Source organism: Eschrichtius robustus, chromosome 6 (assembly GCF_028021215.1).
Source record: "Eschrichtius robustus isolate mEscRob2 chromosome 6, mEscRob2.pri, whole genome shotgun sequence".
Lineage (NCBI taxonomy): Eukaryota > Metazoa > Chordata > Mammalia > Artiodactyla > Eschrichtiidae > Eschrichtius > Eschrichtius robustus.
Window position 1 is genome coordinate 138147763 of NC_090829.1, and position 20320 is coordinate 138168082.

Here is a 20320-nt window from a genome sequence, read left to right on the forward strand (position 1 = left end):
TACAACAAATGAGTGAATATAACAAAAAAGCAGCAGACTCACAGAGAACAAACTAGTGGTTACCAGTGGGGAGGGTGGGCAGGGGCAATTTAGGGGTGAGAGAGAACATAGCCAGTATTTAGTAATACATAACTGTAAACAGAAAATAACCTTTAAAATGTATAAAATGTTTTTAATTAAAAAAAAATACTGCACTTAAAGCGTTTAATAATTTAAATAATTCATTTAATCCTCATAACAACCCCATGATATTGATGGTAAATATTTGTACTATCCCCATTTTACAGATAAAAACCGAGACAGAGAAAGTTTAGGTCCCCTGCCTGGGGTCCCACAGTTGGTTACCACCCAGTCAGACCGCCTCCAGACACTAATCTCTTCACCGGTATGCTAGGCAGCTCTGCCAATTTTCCACACTGGTTGAGAGCACAGATGGTATCATTAGGACCCACTGAGGCCAGCCGATCAGTGGAGCTGAGGTAGGAGCTCCACAGTAGCGTCTGGTACACAGACTTGGACACAAGGACACTTACTGTCACCATGACACACCAGGATGGTGACCCACTGAGATAATCAGTAGCCAGATATCTCTAGCTTAAATCCAGATGCATCCTGCATCAACTTCTATTACATTTTTTAAAAAGACTTCTGTTTCCTCCTCTCATTGATCTGAATCAACACAGAATCAACATCCAACAGCACAGGTTCTCCAGGTAAAGAACCAATGTCAAATTAATCCTTCAAAATGGAAGTGTTTTGAAGGGCTCTGCTGCATTCATTTTAGAAAAGACACATAACTCAAACTTCACGTCAGAGATACATTCAGTCAAAAAACAGGATTTACTGAGGGCTAGCAGGACCTCCTGAGCTCACGTAGGTGAGGGACAGGACCTTTGATGTTGAATTGTCCCCCCCCAAAAAGATACGGTGGAGTCCTAACCCTTAGTACCTCAGAGTGTGACTTTATTTGGAAACAAGGTCTTTCCAGAGGTCATCAAGTTAAAATGAGGTCATTAGGGTGGGCCCCAATGCAGTATGACTGTGTCCTTATAAAAGAAGGGGAAATTTGGACACAGAAACAGGCAAACTCCGAGGGAAGATGATGTGAAGAGAGACAAGGAGAAGACAGCCAGCTACAAGCCAAGGAGAGAGATCTGGTACGGAAGATTTCCTCACAGCACTCAGAAGTAACCAACCCTGCTGATACCTTGATCTTGGACTTCCAGCCTCCAAAAGTGGGAGAGAATAAATTTCTATTGTTTAAGCCTCCCAGCTTGTGGCACTTTGTTACAGCAGCCATAGGAAATTAATACAGACTTTGGTATCAGGAGTGGAGTGGCTTAAACTCAGAAATCTAACTGGCAAAGAACTGAGGGGCACCCATGAGACACACAGTGAGCTGATGTGAGTTAGACAGTGGGCAGACGGGGCACCGGTGACCCCAGGTGAGACCAGAAGACTCTCTTCCTTGGCCTCGACTGGAGGGGGTAGGGGGACCCCACATGCTCTGAGCACTGAGGGTCACCTGCCCAGTGGAGCCAGGAGCAGTCCTTACTGTCCCCATCCAGCTCAGTGGCCCTGGCCATTCCAGCTAGGAGCAGACATGTCTAATCTCTCCATGTCTAAACTCTCCAGGTCAGACCCCTGTCTCCTTCATGTTGAGAGTCCTCTCGACTGGCCTGTGGGTCTCTTGATGCCTAGTTGACTATGAAGAGGGACAGCCTCAGCTCCTAGAAGATGGGGCAGGCATATGTCAATGTGGGTTCCTCTCTACTTAAATTAACCCTTCACCTAGTTGGTACAGAGGTGTAGCCAATGAAGCCCGTTGAAACTGGGGGTGCTACCCCGTAAAAGCAGAAGTTCTTCCCCATATACTCTTACCTCTGTCCTTGACCTCAAGCCTTGCCTAACAAGTAACCTACTGGCCTGTGTACTCCAATGCCTCTGTGTTGCCTCTGATCACTTGTCTGATGAACACGTCACTCTACCCTTTAAAATCCTAACCCCTCCGCACCCTCAGTGATTACGATTCCGGGTCCGGTGCCGTGGAACGGAGGCACAAGTGTAGCAGAGATGGTTTGATCTCTGTAAAATATTGCATTTATATTCAACATCATCTTGAGCTGAACCCTCCAGATTTGGAGAAATCACTTCTCTTACTGAAATTTAATTACTTCTGTGATTTTGGTCTACCAGAAAAAAATACAATGTACAGAATATAAATAAGAAACAGAATAGGCAGTGCCAGATATCTGACTGCATTTTTCCTAATATAAAACATATAGGTCCTAATTCCCTTCAAACATCTCTTGCCCTGTAGATGAAATATAGATACCTTTATTTTTAATAAACAAAGGGGAAAAGGATCCTTTTGCAATATTTTCTTGGAAATACCAAATATCTAGCCATGTCAAGGATCAAATAACCTAAAATTAACCAAATAAAGCCTTAACCGTTCCCAGTGTAGTCAAAGAATATTCAATAACATGGAGGAATTATTTGTACATCAATGTTAAAGGGAAAAAAGCAGAATTCAGAATTATATATTTGTAATATATATATATATATATATATATATATATAAAATCACACAATGATTATATACATGTATAGAAAATAGAAAAAAGGAAATGCTTCAAATAATGGTAATTATAGCTGAGTGACAGATACCAGGTGCTTTCTGCACCTTTGCGTATTTGCCAGATTTACTAAAATAAGTTTGGATTACTTTTTTTTTTTTTTTACCCTTTTTTTTTATTTATTTACTTATTTTTGGTTGTGTTGGGTCTTCATTGCTGCGCACAGGCTTACTCTAGTTGCAGAGAGCGGGGGTTACTCTTCCCTGTGGTGCGCGGGCTTCTCATTGTGGTGGCTTGTTTTGTTGTGGAGCACGGGCTTTAGGTGCGTGGGCTTCAGTAGTCGTGGCACGCAGGCTCAGTAGTTGTGGCTCACGGGCTTAGTTGCTCTGCGGCATGTGGGATCTTCCGGGACCAGGGCTCGAACCCGTGTCCCCTGCATTGGCAGGCGGATTCTTAACCACTGTGTCACCAGGGAAGTCCTGGATTACTTTTTAATCAGAGAAAAATGTTATATTTTATTCTGTTTATTAATAATACACATACTTGGGGGCTTCCCTGGTGGCTCAGTGGTTGAGAGTCTGCCTGCCAATGCAGGGGACACGGGTTCGAGCCCTGGTCTGGGAAGATCCCACATGCCGCGGAGCAACTGGGCCCGTGAGCCACAACTACTGAGCCTGCGCATCTGGAGCCTGTGCTCCGCAACAAGAGAGGCCGCGACAGTGAGAGGCACGCGCACCGCGACGAAGAGTGGCCCCCGCTCGCCACCGCTAGAGAAAGCCCTCGCACAGAAACGAAGACCCAACACGGCCAAAAATAAAAATAAATAAATAAATGAATAATTTTTTTTAAAAAAAGGCAGATGCTTGCTTTAAAAAATAATAATAATAATAATAATAATACACATACTTTATAAAGTATATGAATACCTGATTACTTTTTGTATGTAAGCAATATTAGCCCATTAGGTAAAATTTTATAGCCAAACACAAAAGTCATTATGAGTTGTGTATTGGACCCCATAGAAGCACACTATACACACCTGTAAATAACAATTAAAGAAAATATATAGGTTGTTATCACTTGAGCAAGTTTAGTTTTTGGTAACTGATTCTGTTTCCATTTGCCACGAGAAATATATCCTCTTTATCTGTGTCCTCCCTTGCTTTTTTTAGGTGTATAAAATGACAGCTTATGTGAAAATCAAACTGAGGTCAAATTACCGATATTCTGTGTGTGGCTGGAGGTCAGAATTACCTTTGTAAAGAGCCCTGAGGCCCAGAATGAATTTCTATTTATTCAGCAGTCTACCTCCCAAACTCAGCTAACAAAAAAAGAAGAAAAGGGCAAAAGGGTCCCAAGCTCAGAGTTCAGCGTGTGTTTGCAAATGACCAAGAAAAAGAAAGATGGAAGCAGGCACAACCAGAGAGAACAGGGGCTAGAAGTTCCTTGTATGTGTAAAGGCAAATGCTTGATTGGTTTGATTCAGCTTGAATCATTTCAGTTGCATGGTATTAGAGAGAAAAGAAAACTGTACACTGCCAGATGATGAAGAGACCCTTGATGTGCTTTGTGGGCTCCCTGTGTGTGTGTGTGTGTGTGTGTGTGTGTGTGTGTGTGTGTGTGTGTGTGTATTTCTTTTTAATTTAATGGGCACCTACTATGTGCCCAGCACAGCGCTAGAAGCATAGATGCCGTGACAACTAACTGTGGCCCTAAACCCTAGGAAGAGTCTGGCCACTTCTTACTCACTTGTTGACCATGTTCTCTGACTATTTTGGGTTTTACTACATGTTATAGAGGCTTAATTCCCCTTCCAGAAATACCTGCTAAGTCCCATTGGTTTAATTGTGTATAACGCTTGTTTTGGCTTCAACAAAGAGACATCTGGATTATGGATTTCTGCAAAGGCTGAAAAGTCAAGCCCTGCACGATACAGCCCATGGAGCCCTGCCTTTCCCATCATTATCCATCTCCCTCGCTCCTACTGCATGCTGCCTCACTGAGGTGAGTGATTCTAGTCTATTCAGGCTAATAGCATGTCGTTCTTAGTGAGCTGCTCCTAAACAGTGCGTTGCTTTTGCACACCCCTTGCTACTTTTATCTCATTTGTGCTTTACAACATCTTTGAAAGACGGATGGGAAAAGAAATATAAGTTGAGATGTCGAATGTTCTCTAAAACCTTGCAACTTAACACCAGTTTCCACTTTGATACTACTTAGTTCCATAGGCTGCTAGCTTTCTCCTTGCCTTCTCCAGCCTCGTCCCATTCCCACCCATTCTCTGTTATGGCACCAAAGGGCTTTTTCAGAAATGCAAATCCGATCATGATATTCCCCAATCTAATCCTGCCCAATGGCTCTCTGTCACCAACCAAGAACAGTTGGAACTGCTCAGTGTGTCTTCCTGGCTGCTTCCCTCCTACTGGGGCCAGTGTTTCAGCCCCATCAAAGCCTCTGCATGTGCGTTCTCCCCACCTGGACCACCTTCACCCCACCTCATTGCCAGGACAGAAACTCCTACTCATCCTCCAAGGGCCAGCACAAGCATTCCATCCTCCATGAAATGTGTTTCTTAGAAACACTCAGCTTTTAATAAGGAAAGACATCTGAGTCAGTACCTTCTTTGGAGGAGACAGGAGAGTGGTCTTGACCTTGGAGAGAAAGTTACACTCAACCTCAGATAACCTGTATCTGTACTTTTTCTTTCATCCAGTTCCCATAACTAATGAAGAAGTGGACTCGGGACACCAGGATGAAAATCACATTGATTTTACTACTAAAGCCCTTGGAAAATAAACAAGTCATGGAACCAGTCAGAGCTGGCAAGATCTCACAGGAAAATGCTCATGGAAACAAAAAATACACTTTGATATCTTCTGCCCTTGCAGAATATTTTTTCCACAGAAGTGTGTCTTTCACTATCATCACTATCCCCAAGAACTTGGGGGAAATAAGATGGTTGGATTTAGGGCCCACCCGAATCCAAGATGATTTCATCTTGAGACACTCAATTTAAGTACATCTGCAAAGACCCTTTTTCCAAATAAGGTCACATTCACTGGTTCCAGAGGAATGTACCTTTTGGGGGACCACCATCCAACCTACTACAGACAGCATGCCTCCCTCTGATTGAAACCTTATCACTGACACCCCAGTTCTGAATCCTGGCTGACCACACTGCTTTCTAATTGTGGTTTCATTCCCAGGTAGCATGACCTCTCTGGAGTTCTTGAGACTTCAGCCTCTCTGCAGTTATGTTTCTTGTGGAAAATCAATGGATTGGAATTCTGGTTATACACTTGAGTCTCATAATTGACTCAAGTGTATAATTTCACTTGAGTGAAATAATTGTGTATCTGTGCTAGAGAGAGAAGAGCCCACCTCTTAATGTGTCAGCCCAATTCTATTCCTGAGCCTGCAGACGTGGAGCCCAATTGAAGCCTGGGAAATTAAGGTAATTTTCCTAAGGTGAGCCATCTAGGGAGGCCCCTAGAGAGACCGCCCACCGGCCATTCCACAGATGACCTTCCCTTGTGCCTGGCCAAGTGAGGACATAGAGGCAGAGAGGGCCCGAGCTCCTCGGGGAGCCAGTAGTCCGTCCAGGTCTTTCCACCCAGTTTTGTGCTGACCAGTGGTTTGGCCCTTTGAGTCAGTCTTCTGGAAGATAAGGAGTGGGGCCAGTCAAGATGGCAGAAGAGGTAGTGAAGAACCTTGAAGACCATCCTGAGCCCTAATGAACCATCTCAGTGAGCAATGCCCACTGTCCAAACACAAGCAGCCAGGAAGCCATGTGTAAGAAGCACATACCTCCTGAAGTGGAATTTGACATGCAACCTCGCCTCCTGGAGCAGGTGATGCCATGTGCCAGCTGAAATCATATTTTCGAAGCCCCCCCCTAGCTACTATCTAAAAAGTCAGTAGAAACAGATCTACACAGAGCCTTTTTTTTAACTGAAGTATAGTTGATTTACAATGTTTCAGGTGGACAGCAAAGTGATTCAGTTATATACATACATATACTTTTTCAGATTCTTATCCAGGACAGGTTATTACAGGATATTGAATATAGCTCTCTGTGCTATGCAGTAGGTCCTTGTTGTTTATCTATTTTATCTATAGTAGTACACAGAGACTTCTTAACCTATTGTGTGTTGCTGGTTTTGTTATTGCTGTGGGTATTTCTGCATGATTTCCAACGGATCTGGCTTCTTGGAGAAGCTGGTAGTTTTCCAGTGATTAGAACTATTCTCCATGAGAGGAAAAGGATGATAAACTAAGATCTTAAATGTCACAGTGACACTATGTGTGTGTCCTCAGAAAAACATTTCTGCTGAGAGATAAAAATCTTCTGGATGCTTTTATCTCTGAGCTTCTGGCAACTGTAGAAATTCCCTCATGGAGCACGTGGTCATTACCAGACCACAGACACTGAAACAGGGAAGAAGGACCTGATGTGAAAGGATGGAGGTAAGCGCAGGTTTGTGGGACCTGAGAGACAGAGCTAGCAGCAAGGAGCTTAGTGGCTCTAACTGAAGCCATCCTGGATTATGCTTTCTGAAGTTAATTTAACTTAAATTTACGTTCTTCTTTATGTGTGAGGTACATGGGCCTATACTGAGTGTCCTACCTGGCTTCCCTTCATTTTCTGTGCCAAAAATCAGCCTAAATGCTGTGTCTTCCCAGTCCCCCATCAATTCTGGCCAACCAAGTGGAAATGCAGAGGCAAGGAGTTCCAGCACGATCCTGTCCAATCTCCTCCCAGTCACCTGTGTCACCAGACATGGATGAGAGATTGTCAAAAGTGACAGTGGTTTCTGGAGGCAAGAAAATGGCTTACCAGTATGAAGCGGCCAGGGAGAGGGCTGTGCACGTTTTGAATTTCATTTCAGACCTAACCTTCCCCTCAGTCTCTGCCTAATAGAAAAGAAATAGTGAAAGACTCACAGACTTAGAGAACGAATTTATGGTTACCGGGGTAGGGGGGAAGGCGGGGGGGGGAAGGGATAGTTAGGGAGTTTGGGATTGACATGTACACACTGCTATATTTTAAATGGATAACCAATAAGTCCCTACTGTATAACACAGGGAACTCTGCTCAGTTTTATGTGACAACCTAAATGGGAAAAGAATTTGAAAAAGAATAGATACATGTATATGCATAACTGAATCACTTGGCTGTACACCTGAAATTATCACATTGTTAATTATAACATTGTTAATCAACTATACTCCAATATAAAATAAAAAGTTTAAAAAAGAAAAAAGAAAGAGTGAAATATTCTGAAAAAGATAAGCAGTGGAATCATTAAGTGCTTACTTTTAGGAGCAGTGTTCTAGAGACATACACTCACAGCTCTTCAGACAGGAAATAGCAATATAATTTCGGGAAATATCAATGATCTTCATGGCTTAGTATTTCCTGTAAAGGCGTAGAGAAAAGGGGGGGAAATGACATACTCAGCTTGCAAAAACTGCAGCTTCTAAAAAAAAAAGAAAGAAAAAAACTGCAGCTTCTAACACATGCCAATTCTTACTTATTTAAAGGCTTCAAAAGTCAACCCCAACGTGAACAAAGAAACATCCTTGGTTGAGGTTACTGTGTTTATTTTGGTTATTTACAATATTCTATCACACTGACACTCCAAATGCTAAGTTTCCTACAAGGATTTTGGAATATGTCATGTAAACCAACGACTAGTTTATAGTAGATATTTTTGCTACATTGAAGAGTTTTTCATTCTCAGGTAATGATCAGACAAGAGCCTTAAGTGACAACTTTTTTAAAGCTGTCTGCCTTTTTAATGGAAGTTTTCTTTTTTGAAGGTGAAGTATGCTGTTCTTTATGACAGCTTTGTTGACACCAACAGAAATTCAAAGTAAAGCTCTGAAAGTGAATCAGGTAGGATTACCTACATGTCCTTGGAATTCAGCTAGGCTAATGGGAAATTTGTCAATTATCTTCATATTCCATTTCCCAGGAAAACATAGTCCATGATCAACAGAAGCTCATTATCCCAAAGCAGCCAATCAAGGAAGCATACCCTGTCACCAGGTGAGATATGGCTACATCTGGGTCAACATCATGAAGAAGTACATTAGCAACGTGTAAACATGAGCAGTTTCAGGAAGACAGCCTTTGCATTCCTGCCTTGTGTTTAATCGAAACCAGGACACGGAACTCACGCTTCCAGACAAAAGTCAACTCTGCTTTGACCCTTGCTTCCACCAAGTTCACCGACACTTCAGGAAAGCAGAGAGTTGCCTGGATGAAACCAAAGAACCTTCTGGCAACCCCCAAATCCTGCCCCTGACAGCAGCCTATACAAAGTGAGTCTGAGAAATGTAATACATCTTAGGAATGCACCTGAAAAACAGCAATATTATATCCACCAGGGGAAAAGTCTTCCTGGGGATTAGTGTGGGCTCTGAAACTTGATTCTTCCCAAGCTTTCATAATTGTTATCCCAATTAATGGAACTGCAGACACCATTCTTCTATTCCCAGGTACAATCATGTCACGTTCTTCTGAAACTCACAAAGCCATTTCCTTCAACACTGCCCTCCGGGAGGGAGTCTTGAGGTTAATGACCCTCCACAGAAGACTACCATTTACGTACTGTACAAGTGCATTTTCTTTGCATTTCAGTCACGCCCTGACCTTGGAGAGGACGATGGAAAGGGGGATGCCTGATTGCCTTCCCATTTATAAACTGATTATTTTCCTATTGGCACCTTCATTCTGCAATCACTGACATAAAATCTTTTACCAAACAAAATGTAAGAAATGAGAAATTGATTGGATTTCTAAAGTTTGCTTTGAACTCAGCCATTAATAAGAGGTTCTTTTAAGAAGAGAAGTCTATAGAAGTGACTCCACACCAGAACCCAGCTGTGCTACTTTCCGAGGAGATGCGGCCACATCCAATCAAAGCGTAGAAACTCAGTCATTTTTAACTGAATTGACAGAGAAGTGCTATTTTTCTACCAAAAAAAAAAAAAAAAAGGAAGGAAAGAATGCTTTCATGTAGATCTACGCAAGCTAAACTTACACCAAAAGCTCATGCAAGGTCGATGAATAACAAAAGTTTTCTGCTCCCACCACAGACTCCTTGCCATGACGTGGCCCTCCCAGACAATCTTCCCCAGAGGGCAGCTCAGCTGCTTCCTTTCTCTTCTGCAGGTCTTCATCCAAATGCCACCTTCTAGGCAAGGCCTTCCCTAACCACCTGTTGACAATTGTAAAGCCTCTGCCCTACCATGCCCACCTGCTTTCTCCACTCAACTTTCCTTTATAGCGCTTCTATATCTGAGATTCTTTACATTTTGTCTAGTCCTTGATTCTGCGTATTGCATGTCTCGAGGACCAGGAGATAACAACCCCTAAACAGAAATCATCATGGAGCAGACACTCCGTAAATATAATGATATAAAATGTTTAAAATGGAAAGTCAAAATAAAATCGCCCAGCTTTTTGTCGCTTTCCGGCATTCAAGATGTCAAAGCAAGGACACGGTGGGTCCTCTGGTGTGAAATCCCGGATTTCCTTGGGTGTTCTGGTTGGAGCCATGATCAATTGTGCTGACAACACAGGAGCCAAAAATCTGCATATCATCTCCGTGAAGGGGATCAAGGGACAACTGAATAGACTTCCTGCTGCTGGTGTGGGTGACGTGGTGATGGCCGCAGTCAAGAAAGGCAAACCAGAGCTCAGAAAGAAGTGGTAATCAGACAACGAAAGTCCTACCGGAGAAAAGGTGGTATGCTTCTTTATTTTGAAGATAATGCAGGAGTCGCAGAAAACAATAAGGCAAGATGAAAGATTCCGCCTTTCACAGGACCAGCTGCAGAAGAATGTGCAGACTTGTGGCCCAGGATTGCATCCAATGCTTGCAGCATTGCATGATTCTTTGGTGTATTTGTAAAAAACTAAAAATAAAAATTATTTGCTCCCCCCCCAAAATAAAAATTAAATAAAATTAAATCGCCTGCCACGAACAAGTAACCACCTTCTCTCCACTAAGGTAGACAGTATGGTGAAGCCATTGCCCAGTGAGCCGAGGACGAAATAGGAGAAACATTGCTCATGCCCTGGCACATTGGATACTAAGCCTTGTGCCTTCCATTTCACCTTGGAGCCCTGATCCCTGTGCACACCTCCACCTGAGAGACTAGAGGGAAGAGGGGAGACGTTCCCTCTGGTTTCCAGCTTGCTTGTCAACTCACTGGTGAGTTGTATCCAGGACCGACTTCACGGGAAGGCAGCCTGCACCATCCCACAAGGCTCCGCACTCGGAAGGGACCCTATGTTTGGTTTAATGCTCTGCTGTCCATACCTTGAAATTCTTAATAATTTTAACGTCCAATTTGTCTTTTATAAGTGAAATTCAGTGGGACAATGGAAGATGCGTATGAGCAGAGGAGAGTCATGAAATAAAGGAAAAACCTTCATATTTTAGTACCTTTAACGGCACTTTTCCCTACTTTTCAACAAGCAGCCCCATTTTCACTTTGCACTGGGCCCCCAAAATTATGTAGTCGGTCCTGGTTGTATCCATGTTATTTCTGGAGAGCAACAAAAACTTTCTAAGGTAGAGGAAATCCATTCTGTCCTATATGGTCTGTTCTCCCCGCTTGAAAGCAATGGGGTCATCTTTTTGGCTGGCAGTGACCCCCATCACCAAGCTTAGATTCAATTAAAGTAGAAATTAAGGATAGCATTTGAGGCAATGAGTTGATTTTGGAAAGAAAGAAAAAAATAAAGAAAATTCTGTTATAAAAATAATTACTGAAAATGTTAACAACAGTAGCTTGGAAACTCTTTTTGTTGTCTGAGAACTTTTCAAAAAGTTATTTATTGAAATCATATGACTATATCTACTACAACTACACCATGTACGAAAAGAAAATGGTTTAATCCACCTCTTCCTGGGGAGAGTAGAGATTAGTGACGTTACCCAAGGCGTCTCAAATACTGGAGAGAATTTGGCCATTCAACAATGACGCAAATTAATAAAAGGCAATGCACATCTTTATTTTCACAACTTCCTAATTTTGAGAAACCTCTATGAACTCACAGGTTAAATTAAGAAAAAATTTAAACGAGCTGCTAAAAAATAAAAGTTAGATGGGTCATTCATACATTAAATGATCATGATACCCAAACTTGGTAACCTGCAAGAAATAAAATAGTTTAACCTCATATTCCCAAATGAGTAATATTTTTCTAATAGCCAGCCCTTCCCTATGTCTCTATTTCCAGGATGCTGTCAAAGAAGATGCAAGACCTGAGCAGTAAAAATCAAACACCTGTAGGGGCCACACATAACACAAATGTGTGACTCAGATTAGATACAAGATAACAGAGGAGATGGGACAGTAAGAACTGCATGTGTCCCTTATAAAGAGGTGTTTCATTTCGTTTTGTTTTGTTTTGAAGGGGGCCTGTGTTAGTCCGGGTCTTCTGAAAAGCAAAAACCAAGAGAGGATTAAATGTACGAGTGATTTATTAAGAGAAATACCTATGAAAGAACATGGGAAAGGAGCCAGTCTCCAAGAGGTGATGGACCGTGATGCAGGTCTGACGTGAGGGAAGGAGAGAGGGAAGGAAGGGAATTTGCATGGATGCCTCCTGGGCTGCCTGGAGCTCTACAGAAAGTTCGCCAAGGCCACTGGGGGAGGCCTGAAGCCACAGTCAGAGGCATCCCATCTCTCCCAGAAATGGACCTGCCTCAGTTTCCTGCCTCACTCAGCCTTGGAAGGCATGGCCTCAGTACCAACCAGTGATGGATTTCAAAGCTCAGAAGCTGGGGCTTCTGAGAACCACTGGAGATACGAGGTCATTCTCACGGCCCTCAGGGTGCCCACAAAATACACCTGCAGACCCGCAGGTTGAGACTCTTCCTGGGCCCAGGTTACAGTTACTTTCTTCATTCTCTCGACATCTCTCCCTTGATGAACCACTGTTGTCTTCCTGTGTCTATACATCTCTTCAGACACAAGGAGAGTTTAGTCATCCAGTTCAGAGACATTGAAAGGATTCATCAGTTGAAAAACAGGACTTGCACCGCCAGAAGCAAACATTTTCAAAACCAGCTGTCCTTATAGATCTGTCGGCAGTCAGTCACTGAAGTTGCCTTCAGGCCAGAAAATTTGGATCAGGTGTCAGATTGTTCCATGTCCCCACAGAGGTCACGGTGCCCTTTCCTGAATGTGGTTCCAGAGCCAGATAAGTTACGTAGGAACAAACAGCATTTTTTTAACCAGTTAATTTTATACCAGTTTTTGAAACATAAAGGAATCTCTCATCCTCTTCTTTTTATACAGAAAAGTGTTCCCCTTGGGAAAGTTCCAATGATTCCCCCAGTTCCTCCCACGGATACAGAAATAGCATCAGTGTTACACTTAAAAAGTTGAGAAGACAAAGCCCTGAGCACTACCAGACCAGGGCCTGTGAAAGTATTAGCAACAGTGTTGCCACACAGCAGGGCCGGAAGTATCATGGCTGTATTCCCCAAGGGGGCCTCAAGTTAGCGAAATTATTCTGCTGAAGGCTGAAAGAAAATAAAGAAGAAAGCTCCCTGTGAATCCAGAACCAGTGACGAGAACAACAACAAAAGGGCATCCTTTTAAAAACACAAATGAAATATGAAACACGAAGGAAGATTAACAGCTAAGCCTTCACAGGGGGGAACCAGAAAAAGAGGAAACTTTGTTGTTGATAATGTCCAAAACGCCACCTGAGAAAGCTGAGTGCAAGGGGCCTATCATGGGGAAACGATGGTCTTCTTCAAGATCTTTTCTCTAAAGGATCCGATGCCCCTAAAATAACATGGCATGCATTTTGGGGAAGAGATGAGTAGAGAAATACTTTGTCAAGCACTAACATGGGGTGATTGCCAGGGAGCAAGCAGACGACTGAATAAAAAGGGGAATGACAGTTATATGAAGGTATAGATTAAAGAAAAATCAACTAAGTGTAAACTTAATACATCTACATTTTATTGATATAAGTTATGCTTCAATGAAGTTGAAAAATCTTAACAGAAAAAAAAAAAACTAACATGGGGTATAGAAGAATAAAAATGTGAGACTTGGGTGTGAGCCACATTTTACTGATATTGTTAACCAAGTGTGTGGTTACACTGTGTATTCTAAAAATGGAATCGTGACATGATCTGTGTGTTGCCTTTCCAGGTGATGTGTCTTCTACTAGGACATTCAAACATCCTCAAATCCATCCTGACCCCCAACAAACAGCCTGCCCTCATGTTTTCTTTCAGGAAATGGCAGCCCTGTCTATTCTGGAAACCTATCCATGTTGGAAAACTTCTCTTCTCCAGCCCTATACAACCCATCATCAAGACCTCTCAGTTTCACTTTCTCTTGACTCCATCTGCTTCTTGTAACCGTAACCTCCACCCTGGTCTAAACGAAGGTCACTTTTTTCCTACTCTCCAGAGACGGCCATCCAACTGGTCCCCTTGATTCGACTCTTTCTCCACACCCCCCGTCCTTCTCCAAAAAACAGCCAGTGATCTTCCCAAGACATAAATGGCTCATATTGTTCCACTGTAGTCTCAACCTCTCCGGTGGCTTCCAATTCTGCTTCAATTACAAAGACCCACATCCTCAACATGCCCGACAAGATCTTCATGTGTGTAGCCCCCCTTGCTAATACATCCACCCCATCTGCTCAGTCCCTACATAGCAGCAACGCCGCCTTCTTCCGGTTCTTCAAATACTGTGCTCTTCGTTGCCTCAGAGCCTTTGCAAGTACTGTTCCCTCTGCCCCCATCTCCTCACCTCTTCCCTCCTGCATTTCATGGAGTTTAGAAGGATTTTCCTCAAGAAAGCCTTCCCTGCCACATCCTTAACTATCCCGTCCCAGAATAACTGAGGTCCTTTTCACACTTTTTGTAGCATGGTTGCCATTTTACTGTATTTATGGGATGATTTGACTAATCTCTGTCTTTATATCTAGAGTGAGGCCAGGAACCATGTCTGTTTTCTCAATTATTTCCCTTGTGGCTAGCCCAGCACCTGGCACAGAGGTGAATAATTGTGTCGGATGGATGGATGGATAAGTACAAAAATATCATAAATGCATAAACCAAATACATCTTTCCAGGGGCAGAAATAAATTTCCAGTGTAGATAAACGCTAATGGGTAAATATACCACATTTTCAAAGTTTTAATTGTTTTGAATAGGTAATACATTTACATGCTTCAAATCTAAAAGATATCCATTGAGAAGATTTGTTCCTACCCTGTATCTTTCTATTCCATTCTTCACCACCCCTATAAGGCACCCTACTTCTACTAGTACCTTATATCCTTGTATCTTCACGCAGATACAAGCAAATACATGTTCTTAGTTTCACTTTTTCTTACACAAAAGAGAGCATGCCATACACACTGTCAGTTTACCGAGAGCTTCTTACTCTTCTGTACAGGTGGGTGGTAGTCTGTTTATTTAACCCTTCCCCTCCTCTTTCTTTTTTTCTTTTTTTTTTTTTTGCTCTTTCAAACAAGAGTGCTATGAATAACACTGTGCATGTGTCATTTTGTAGTGTCCAGGTCTGACTGTACAGTCAAGTCCTACAGAAGTAGGATAGCTGGGTCAAAGTGTAAATACACTGGTAATTTTGCTAGATTGCCATCTATATGCATTTTAAAGTCTCATTTTAGAAATCTATAACTTCGAAAAAAGGTAAGTTAGGAGATAGCGGGGTAAGCCTTAGAGCCAGGAATGTCTGGGTTCGGATCTTCGCTCTATTATTTATCAACTATGTTAGCACGGGTTAGATAGCCTCTCTGAGCCTCAGTTGTGTGGCTTCAAACAACTCCCAAACCTCCATCTGCAGCTGAGACTCTCCTCACTTGTCCCATTGCCAGCTGGATACCTCCTCCTGTTTGCCCCACATCCTTAAGCTGCAAATATTGAAAACAAAACTCACGATCTGTCACTTAAACTGGATTCTATTCGTGCATTCTCGTCATCCAGAGACACAGAGACCTGAGGGTTTTCTTCTGCTCTTCCCCCTTCTACCCACAGTCCCAATCCAGTCACCAAATCCTGGTCATTCTTCTTCCCCAATCTTCCTGGAATCTGTTTCTTCCTTTATTCTCTTTCCTTCTGTCCCATTTTAGCTGTTCAAAGCTTCCCAACTGGACTGTTACAAAAGGGACCAGGCTAGTTTTTCTGACTCTGGTCTCAGGGCCTCTTAGGACAATCTCGCTAACCAGCTGTCAAGTGATCATTCTAGAACACTAACCAGGTCTTGTTTCTCCCTGGATGAAAGCCACTTGTTTGTCCTCCGCCTTCTGGGGGCAGGTGTCTAAATAAACAGCGTGTAAGCCGTATGAACCACAGCCTTCTCTCAGCTTCACCTCCAGCCCCTCACCTGGCCTCTGGCCACAGCAAACTTCTGCCTTCCTCTGGGAACCTATCTCACCCAGATTTCTCTTTGCACAAGGAACTCTTCCTGTATGTTTTTCATTCATTTATTCGTTCAGCAAATATTTCTGAGTGGCTAAGATGTGACATTTATCCTTTAATTTAAAAAAAAAAAGATGTCTGGCATGCCTCAGACTACTGGACCCCCAGAAGCTTCATTGGTGCAACAGATCCCTGAATTTTCATAGGGTTAATCTCCCAGCTCTGCTACACAGGTGTCTTACTAAGGCAGTATTTCTCAACATGGCACTATTAAAATTCAGGGACAGACAATTCTTTGTTGAAGGGTGAGGGTTGTCTCAAGCATTGCAGAATGTACATCCCTGGACTCTACCCACTAAATACTAGTTACTCACAATCCCCCATTTTTAACAACCAAAAATGTCTCCAAACATTCTCAGGTGTACCCTGGGAGTTAAAATCCCTTGATCAAGAACCCCTGTATTAGGGCATCTATGATACTTGCAGCACCCTGATCAGTAAGTCCAAGTAGCATGATGTCATTAATAGGTGGGCAGAATGATGTTTGGTAGAATGTCAGGATGAGTAAGGTCCCAGCAGACATGTAGACAGCGAATGTATACCGCTGCCCTTGCCATGTGAAGGCCAACCACTCTAGATTCTCCCCGTTGATGGGGATTGAGAAGAAAGCATCTGCTAGATCAGTAGTCCCATAACCAAGTTTGAGAATGTGTGTTGATCTTCAACATTCAACACATTCAACACATCTGGTACAGCAGCTTCAAAACGGATTATCACCTGAATAAGTTTAAGGTGGACTAATAACACCTGCCATAACTCATCTGGTCATTACAGGGATGCAATGGGTAAATTGAATGGAGATATTATAGGAACCACCACTTTGCATCCCTTATGTCTTTGATGGCGAATATCTGTAATTCTTCCCTAGGATACAATATTATTTCTGATTACCTATCTTGGATAATGGGGGAAGAACAGTTTCAGATAGTTTTATTTGGCCCTTCCTACCATAATGTCTCACCCTCCGCAAGTCAGAAAAACCTATCGGGAGTTCTGCCAACCATTAAATATATCTATCCTATTTGGGAATCTGAGAAATAACCACAGGGTAGTTTTGTGGACCCAAAGACCCATTCATGATAAAATGGACTTTGGGGAAGACTTAATTTGTCACCTGTCCTCCTAAAGCTGCTAATCTAACTATGGGACCAGTATGTGGCATTTCAGATACCCTGGTACTACTGTCAGCTTAGACCTTATATATAGTAGTTCTCAAAAAGTCTGGCTAGTCCCCATTCCCCAGCACTAGTTACTTGGGGAAATATCTACAGATCCCTTGAAGGGGAGGATTCGAGGAATAAATTTTCATGTATACTGGTGAGAAATAGTAATGTTCTTCTTCAAGAGGACCTCAGCCTCCCTTAGAATCTACCGATTCTAGACATGTAAACTGACTTACATTTGAAAACCAAGCAAGAAGCCATAATTTTCCACTGCAGTGACTGATGGTAACATTCTGCTCTCCAGCTTTCGTTTTTGCTATTATTATACAATTTTAACAACACCCTAGTCAGCTGTCCATCTTTCTCCTGTCTAGAAACACCACAGTCTATTAGTCATTGCCACAAATCTCTGAAGGTTAAGGCACCCTAACTGCTACTCTGTGGTGCTTCCGGTTATAATAAGCATGGCTACCTTTGCCTCTGGTGGTTAAGAGCTGCCACCTAGTCTTTTAATTGTGGAATCTCATTACCCCCACTGACATCAAGGAGTCTATGGCAATATTTATCACCATTAAGCTCAGCCTACAGAAGACAGACACCAACCTCTCAAAGATGTCAGTGAGCCCTTAATTTGTGACTTTGTATTGCCTTCAGAGGAACTGTCCTCCAGTCTCTTTCAAGAAACAGAGTTCAGTGGAGGGTTCTTAGGTTTTACATAGTAAATCCATTCTAATATTCCCAACTCTTTGAGCCTTACCCTTTCTTCACACTCCTGCACCTCCACTTTATCAACTGTAGGCCATCATCCTGCCTAAATGTCAAGGAGCCACCCCTACAGACCAGCTCCAGCTGACCATGACAATCTAACACCCCCAAGACCCACTCCTACACATCTTTGCTGGTGCACATTTGACAGTTCCTGTATGTCCTTTGACACACAGATTGTTTTCCTTGGAGCGGAGAGCTGTGATCAGACCTGACTCTGGCTATTACCCAGGAGACAACAAGGGATGATAGGGACCGACAGTGAGAAAAACAATGGTCAGCTGTGAAGCATCTCCTCTGGGAGGTCATGGTGTGATCCCCTGGGAAGGGGAGGCTGATCTCTTCAAGTCGTTGGCACAGCTTCTGCCAGCCAGGAAGCTTCAGGCCATTTGGGATCCAATATTCTCAGTCTCAACCAGGCAAATGTCACCATCCAAGGGTCCCACTTTTTTCCTCATCAGGGAATTTCCTTTGACACTGAGGAGCCACTAAGGCTGTACATTTACTCTTTACGTTTCTAACATCTTATCATCAGATCCTGCTTTAAAAGCCTTCTGCCTTGCAGCTTGAGGTCAGATGAGAACCCCCTTTACAGCTACCACAGGAATACCCTGGCTTTCAAAGAGAGGCTCAAGATAGCACCTATCATTTTTCTGCAAGGCTTCCAGAGCCTTCAGAAGTGATTACCCCACATTACCGTCCTAATATTTATTGCCCCAAAACGGATTGAGTGCCAAAGTGAAATGATATCCCCACACTTTACCTCCACCTCCTCCTCATCGTCTTTAACTTCGGATAAAGGCTTTAGTAATCGTGATGCTACCATGTGTGGAGGGTTGTCACCACGCACTCACCACTGCCAAAGTCCACCAGAGGGTCTGCTTTCTAGAGCCAACCTAGGTTCCCACCCTCTTGGCCCAGGTTCTCTAGACAATAGACCCTGGGGCACATGTTTATTTGCTAATACTTCATTCAAAGGTGTGATCCTAGAGAAGGGGGTGGGGGAGGGATAGAGCAGCGAGGCAGGGGAGAGGGAGCCCAAATGCACGAGGGCAGGGTACTGAGTTGGCCAAAGCTTTGTGGCAGCCTGGCTGATTGTGCAGCCTCACGTGATGTCTTCAGGAGGGTTGTAGGAACTGTTGCATCTCAGAACAGTTTCTGAGGAGAAAGGAAGAAGAACTCATTGACCAGCCCCTTCCTATCTGCCGCCTCCCACTGGGTGAAGTTGGCCCCATGGGGTTTTCATCTCTCCACATTTCCAAGATGTCCCAGCCTCCTCCGGGGCGGTGGCCTCTTCTTGCTGGTCAGGCTGCATGGAGAGTGGCAACTGCAGTAATCTGACATCGTGACCACAGGAACAGAGCAAGTCATTGCTGGCGCAGCTCCAGCCAGCAGGCAAGAGGGAGGTGCAGATCTGGGCGGGTACAGAAGCTGAGTCTGGCACAAGCCCTGAACACTACCCTTGCATTTGGATTAAATAACGTCAATCAGTTGGATCTAAAGGAGGTCATTTCAGCACAGACACAAGATACAATAACATGCGAAATCTTTTCTTATCCTTTTCAAATTCATGTCCTTAGATTTTTTTTATTTTTTTAGGAAAGAAAGCTGTATAGCAGCTAAGATGTTGACATTTCCTTAATACATTCACTGAACTTGAGAAACTAACCACAGATTTTCAGGGGATTCTACCTGTTTAACCAAGAAAGTTAATGTACGAAGCCAGAAATGTTTTAAATTATAAATTCTGTGCCACTGGGCACAGTCTAACAGCTCACTACTGCTATTCTGTCAGATGGATTTTTTTCTCTAACTAGTCAAATTGCATAAATTCTCCACTTCTATTTGTACTTTGTAGCCAAAGCTCCTTCAGCTTCTTACAGCCTCACCAACTCTCCAGCTGAAGGACGTCTCTGGCTGCAGGGCAACTCTACCTGTGTGCTGAGGGGGAAGAGTTGACTTGTCCGAAACTACAATTTGGTAAAATACAAGACAAAGGGCTAGAGAGAAAGGAAAGGATTTTTTTTTTAAAGTCTCCCATTGGTACTAAACGTGAGCCAAATTGAATTTGAGGGACTTGCGTATTTTAATTGTAAAATGTACTATATCTGACTTCATTACAGATTCTGCTCTTAAAGTGACATCATATTTTATCTGGATTAGGAAAATTGTTCTTTAAAGATACTGCAGTGATGAGGAATATGGGATTAACAAACTACTATACATAAAATAGATAAGCAATGAGGATTTACTGTACAGCACAGGGAACTATACCCAATATCTTGTAATAACCTATAATGGAATATAATCTGAA

General features: G+C 42.9%; 1 protein-coding gene and 1 pseudogene across 13 annotated transcripts in view; one reads left to right on the forward strand and one right to left on the reverse strand.

Annotated features, from left to right (window-relative positions):
- SETD4 (SET domain containing 4) overlaps positions 1 to 20320 on the reverse strand; it is a 423911-nt gene that overhangs the window by 306012 nt on the left and 97579 nt on the right. The window contains exon 13 of one of the 13 annotated variants that reach the window (XR_011074347.1): positions 7983 to 7998. The exons of the other annotated variants lie outside the window; for them this stretch is intronic. The gene's annotated coding sequence lies outside the window, so the exon portion shown is untranslated. Of the gene's footprint in view, positions 1 to 7982; positions 7999 to 20320 lie in introns of those variants that run through there. 13 annotated transcript variants of the gene reach the window in all.
- On the forward strand, positions 10073 to 10482 carry LOC137766062 (large ribosomal subunit protein uL14 pseudogene; annotated as a pseudogene).